At 33.9% G+C, this 6935-nt stretch overlaps 1 non-coding gene and 1 pseudogene across 1 annotated transcript; one reads left to right on the forward strand and one right to left on the reverse strand.

Moving 5' to 3' along the window:
* Window positions 1-3783: 3783 nt before the first annotated feature.
* TRNAF-AAA (transfer RNA phenylalanine (anticodon AAA)) lies at window positions 3784-3856 on the reverse strand. The gene has a single exon. It is a non-coding gene; the product is annotated as a tRNA-Phe (tRNA).
* A 1945-nt stretch (window positions 3857-5801) lies between these two features.
* LOC133833883 (small ribosomal subunit protein uS4c-like) lies at window positions 5802-6411 on the forward strand (annotated as a pseudogene).
* Window positions 6412-6935: the final 524 nt, after the last annotated feature.

The following is a 6935-nucleotide window of genomic DNA, read 5'->3' on the forward strand; positions in this document are numbered from 1 at the left end:
GCCTGCTTAAACCGAGCTCAGTGAATATTAACTTGTCATCAGCTACCAGTGGCCGAGTCGCGCCCTGTGTGCAAGTATTATTTACTGAACTCTTAGGTCATTTATCACATGTCCAATGGAATAATACCATCTATGACATCATACAGATATAGGGAGCTCTTAGTCCCATCACAAACACATAACCGGGTGTAGTTTTCTTACCTTTAGATTTTGATAGCTTTGTTCAATTCAACACTCAAGCACGATCCCGTCTGAGCCCTAGCGTACACCTAGTCAAGGTCACAAGTTAGAACCAACTCCAAACTTCAATTCCAAAACCTATCCTCAGGACCAATCCCGAGCCCTCGGGAAGCGCTAATTCCACCAAAAGGGGTGGTGGAACTAAACCCCGAGCCCCCGGCCAAAAACCCTAAGAAATAACCCAAATATCCCCTTCTGGGAATAGGGTAGCGCTACAGAGCCCTAAAGTGGGCGCTACAGCGCTACAAACAGAGCCATCAGGCTCCGAGACACCCAAGCCTAGCGCTGTAGCGCCCTAAACTAGCGCTACAGTGCTAGTCACAGCAAGACAATACTCAGGCTTTTCCTCTTCGAATTTCCTCGAGCCAAACCTTTCTAAAACTCAACCAAACTTCAAAACAAGCCTCCCAACATCTTCAACTCATCCCATACAATCTAACCACAAATAATTCAATCACATGCACCCCAAAACAAGGAAATCACCATGGTTGAATTTGAAGCTCAAGAACTCAGCAGAACAACAAAAATCACAGAACTTGAAACTAAAGTTTCTTACCTTTGATGGATGAGCTCAACCTAGGTTGTCTTCCAAACTTCCTTAGCCATTACCTCCTCAAACCCTTAGGTTTAATTCCCTAGAATTCCCACAGAAACTCAGCTTAGAAAACCAATTCAATACCAAAACCAAGAACTGAATATCAACCTCAAAATCTTACCTCAAATGATGAATAACCTCTGCTAATTCCCCAAGAAAAAACAAGGATCCTAGAGTTGAGTCTTAGCCTAAGCCTTCTTTGAATTTTAGCTCCAAATTTCCAGAGAATTGGTGAAGAAATGCCCAAACCGTGCAAGAGAGAAGACTCCTGCTTTTTCCCTTCTTTCCTTTTCCTTCTTTTCTTTTCTTTACTTCAGACTTCCAACGCTTTCTACACAATCCACTAAGGCATAAAGCAATATGACCCTTATCTCTTATTCTAAACACCAAAAGACCATATTGCCCTCCCACTTATAACTAAGCTTTTAAACATCTTAAGGGCATTTTGGTCATCACACCCAATTCCCGCTAATTGGTCGAATGTCTCTAATATTTACCGCTTACTTCTCGACACCTAACTAATCACCATTTATATTCCTCAATATCAAAATAGACTCCAATATATTTCCTAAATTCCCAGAAATATCCCCAGGCTCGCCCCGAGCCGGGTATAAATCCCTGCCGTGACTTTTTCGCTAAACCGCTAACTAAGATCGCCTCGAGTCGCAAATTACAAACATATCCACATAATAATGTGGTCTCAACAATTTATCACAGATATATACGGTTATGCCCTCAACATGCCAAAATTACGAATATGCCCTTCTAACCTAATCAGGGCCTACATGCATACTAATACACATAGTCATGCATCACAGATGTTCAAATAATCATATAACATGTTGTTAATTATTAAATCACATATAATCGAGTTATGCCCTCCCGAAACACTAATCAAGGCCCTTAAGCCTTATTAGTAAATTTGGGTCGTTATAATTGGAATGGTCTTAGCTCTTGAATATTCATATGACAATAAAAAATGTAAGATTGAGACATTTATGAATTCCATTATTGAGTTTCCCTTAGTTGATCGAACAACCCAAAGTTCAGTCATTTCAACTACATCAAGCGACCTTTCAAATTGGTCAAGACTCTCCAGTTTATGGTCGCTTCTCTATGGTACCAGTTATTGAATTTGCTTCATTAATAGGTTCATTATTTGACTTTGATTGTTATGGCCTGGTGTCAAGATCGAGACCTAGACAGGCAGACCTAATTTTAACTGATGGTACAGTAACAATGAAAAGGGCTCCTTCTTTAGTGAGATTATATGAACAATTGCCAGAACCAAAATATGTTATTGTGATGGGAGCCTATACAATAACAGGGGGATCTTCAGTATCGATTTGTATTTTACTGTTCGGGGGGTCGATAAGCTAATTCTTGTGGATATTTATTTGCCTAGATGTCCTCCTTAATCGGAGGCAGTTATAGATGCAATAACAAAACTTTGGAAGAAAATATCTTGAGAAATCTATGAAGATCGAATTCGATCTCAACAAGAGAATCGGTGTTTTTCTTCTAGCCACAAGTTTTGTGTTAGACACAGTACTCATACTGGAAGTTATAATCAAGGATTAGTGTATCAACCAACATCTACTTCAGAGATCCCGTATGAAATATTTTTCAAATACAAAAGTTCAGTATCTTTCCACGAATTAGTGAATTAACGAATATCTTTTTGTACAGAATAATAAACTGCAAATCAATCTTCAGAAATTTTATCGTAAATGGGAAATACTTATTACTTAATAATACGTATATAAATGAAAAAGGAAAAAAATGCAGGAGAGAGAAAATGCAGGATCGTTTGTCTATTTGGATAATCAAACATGGGCTAGTTAATAGGTCTTTGGGTTTCGATTACCAAGGAATAGAGACTTTACAAATAAAGCCCGAGGATTGGCATTCCATTGTTGTCATTTTATATGTATATGGTTACAATTATCTATGTTCCCAATTTGCCTATGATGTAGCACCACGGGGACTGTTAGCAAGTGTATATCATCTTACGAAAATATAGTATGCTATAGATCAACCGGAAGAAGTATGCATAAAAGTATTTGTTCCAAGGTAGAATCCTAGAATTCCGTCTGTTTTCTAAGTTTGGAAAAGCGCGGATTTAAAAAAAAAAAAAGCTTATGATATGTTGGGAATCTATTATGATAATCTTCAACGTCTGAAACGTTTCTTAATGCCCGAAAGTTGGATAGGATGGACTTTACGTAAGGATTATATTGCCCCTAAATTTTATGAAATACAAGATGCTCATTGAATAATCAGAAACTAATCTTCACTTTTCCAACTCTAGATATTCAAAGGGATGAAGTCTCTTTCACATATTATGGATAAGCTAAATAAAATGAATACTAAATAAATAAAAAAAGACAATACAGTTAGACTATTAGAGAGATTCATTACGAATTTCCTATTTTGAAGATCCTTTTAGGGGATGAGTCGAGTCAATAGGATGAAATTAAATGAGTTCATAATGCCGAACTATAATATAACTATGTACTGCGCACATCATTTAGGTGGGCTCCGGAAAGTCGCATAGGACGAAATGAAGAATTAGAATAGTAATAAAAAAATTGAAATAAATGAAAGGGGATTAAATTTTATTTATACTATTTCTAAGATGAATCTTGGCTATTCGCGCCCTTCAACTCCACTAGACTAGACTTTTAGGTCTTTCAACCAAAAAATTTCCCTTTTTTTGATCTATGAAGTATTAACATTTTCTTTTTGTTTACATATTATACTTTATATACATTTTATATATTATACATATACTCTTTACTCATCTTTTACTATTCTAAAAAAAAAGGGCACATCTCCAGATACTTAAGATGGACAAAAATGTATCATGACCTATACTATGTATAGAATCTGTATGCGGACCTATATTAATTAATTTCTAGAATAGATAATCATACAAATCGCTCATGTGCCAAGAACCAGATTTGAACTGGTGACACGAGGATTTTTAGCCCTCTGCTCTACCAACTGAGCTATCCCGACCATTCATAATGCATTATCATCATTTTACAAGACGACTTGGACTATGTCAATTAAAAAGACGAAAGGGGGATTACATTGTTAATTATTCAAATTGCACATTGGGATTCCTTAAGTTCATTTGTAGGTCTTTCATATATATCACAAGGCTTGTGATAATTAAAAAAAGGTCGTTCAGGTACAGTTGTAGAGTTAGAATGAACGAGAAACATAACAAATTAGAAATCGCTAACGGAATGAGAGGATAAATAATTAGGGAATCTTTTGGCATTTTTGGGGATAGTGGGACTTGAACCCTCACAATTTTTAAAGTCAACGAATTTTCCTCTTACTATAAATTTCATTGTTGTCGATATTAACATGTGGAATGGGACTCCATCTTTATTCTCGTTTGATTAATCAAGTCGTCAAAAAATCTATCGGATTTTTAGGGAGTAAATGATTTGATTAATGAATATTCAATTCATTTTTCAACTTAGAATTGATTCACAAAAATTCTTTCATTTTTCATGAAAATTCAAAGAAAGACAAATTCGGGTTGTCATTAATCATTTGGAGATGGTATTTTAGTACGTATATACGTTTCTTCTTTATCCTTTCTGGAGTTTCGATGAAAGGATTCCATTATTAACGCAACACAGCCAACTCCATTTGTTAGAACAACTTCCATTGAGTCTCTGCACCTATCCCATTTATTATTGCTTTTTGAATCCTTGTTTGTTATCAAAAAACTGGATTTGGCTCAGGATTGCCCATTTTTGTGAATACCATGGTTTCTCTGAATTTGAAAGTTATCACTTGGTAGGTTTCCATACCAAGGCTCAATCCAATTAAGTCTGTAGCATCTACCAATTTTGCCATATCCCCCTTTTGGTTTGTGATTCAGATCTAATTACGATACCGTTTTCCTTTTTTTTTCATTTAGATTATGAAAGAACTCTTGAATTCGTTAGATAGTGGTTCGCATAGTGAAAACTGTTTCCTTCTATTTTGTTTTCTTGTCTATCTTTTTTCATCTCTCTTGGAACCTCATATTTGGTTCAATAAGAAAAGATTCGATTACGTCTATATCCATAATTCAAAATAGATGGATACATACCACATATATATAGTATATATAATATTATCTTATAGATTATATTATACATATAATAGTATTTTATATAAGATAGTATTATTACACCTATATTATACTTAGACATATATTTGCCTATTTATAGCATTTTTGGCATGCAATTTTGAATACTTGAACGGTCAATTCTTTATTCTTTTGTTTTCGTATTAGCTCTTATCTTTATTATTATGTATTAATATTCAATTATTCTATTAAGAAAATTAGAATTTAATAAGTTATACTTAGGAAAATCAACTAGGAAAAAAAAAGAAGTTTGAATTTCAAATGTCATTTGAATAAAAAAAATTACTATCTAAATATAAGAAGAGTTAAGAATGAACAGTTAATAGTTAAGATCCCAGTAGTTTACTAAAGTCCTATGTGTGTTCCAATTATGTTATGCGAGCCCGCTTAGCTCAGAGGTTAGAGCATCGCATTTGTAATGCGATGATCATCGGTTCGACTGCAATAGCTGGCTTTTCTCCATATGTTTGATTTTCCTTTTACATAGTTTTTACTTTACAGAGTTGGTAATGTAAAATCAAAGAAATTGAAAAGACTTATTCCCCATATAAAAAAGGTACTTATCTTCATCTATTAGCTCATAAGGACTTCCAATTATTTAAAATAATAGAATAGGAGGAGTTCGATTTATGCAGACCAAATCAATTAACAAAAGAACTTTCATTTTTTATTTTTATAGATTTTATAAATTCTATATTATATATAGATAATAATATAGAATATTAAGTTAAGGCCAGAATATTGATTACAATTCATCCAATTATTCTTTCGAATTACATATAGGTTTATGAAATTTTATAAGGAGTTTTTATGTCGCGTTACAGAGGGCCTCATTTAAAAAAACAAATACGTCATCTAGGAGCTTTACCAGGACTAACTAGTAAAAAGCCTAGAGCTATCAGCGATCTTCGAAACCAATTAGCCCTGGTAAAAAATCTCAATATCGTATTCGTTTAGAAGAAAAATAAAAATTGCGCTTTCATTATGGTCTTACAGAAGAACAATTACTTAAATACATTCGTATCGTCGGAAAAGCAAAAGGGTCAATAAGTCAAGTTTTACTACAATTACTTGAAATGCGGTTAGATAACATCCCTTTTAGATTAGGTATGTCTTCGACTATTCCTCAAGCCCGCCAATTGGTTAACCATAGACATATTTTAGTTAATAATTGTATGGTAGATATACCAAGTTATCTCTGCAAACCCCAAGATATTATTACAGTGAGAGATGAACAAAAAATTTCTAAGTCTTGGTTTAAAATTATCTTGATTCATCTGTCTGTAAGGAACTTCCAAAACATTTGAATCTTCACCCATTCCAATATCAAGGATCGGTCAATAAAATAATGGATAGTAAATGGGTCGATTTGAAAATAAATGAATTGCTTGTCATCGAATATTATTCTCGTCAGACTTAAACCTAACTAAACTAACTAGGGGGATTTTCATTCCTTGTCCATTACTTTCTAGTATTTTCCATACCACAAAAATTTGGATTAGGACTCGAGAATCCATATAAAAGAAAGGTCTAACTATCGGAATAATGGCATCCATTGTTATTTGATTTGATATATTGTGGTCAATAACATTGGTGAATTTGGTGAAGGATACGGAAAGAGAGGGATTTAAACCCTCGGTAAACAAAAGCCTACATAGCAGTTCCAATGCTACGCCTTGAACCATTCAGCCATCTCTCCTACATAATGATTATGCTTTATAAATTGAGTAAATGGTGATTCATTCTTATTTTATTATTGGATAGGTGTATACACTCCATTTTTACTATAAAAAGAGAAAAACATTGTCAAACCTTTATTCGAGGTTGGGGGGGGGGGGATAATTTTTTTGTGAAAAACTGTTCAAAACAATAAATAAAGGTATCTATTCATGTTTATGAAAATGATACTGCTGACCTTTTTCAAATATATATATATAAGATTAA

Source organism: Humulus lupulus, chromosome 5 (genome assembly GCF_963169125.1).
Source record: "Humulus lupulus chromosome 5, drHumLupu1.1, whole genome shotgun sequence".
Lineage (NCBI taxonomy): Eukaryota > Viridiplantae > Streptophyta > Magnoliopsida > Rosales > Cannabaceae > Humulus > Humulus lupulus.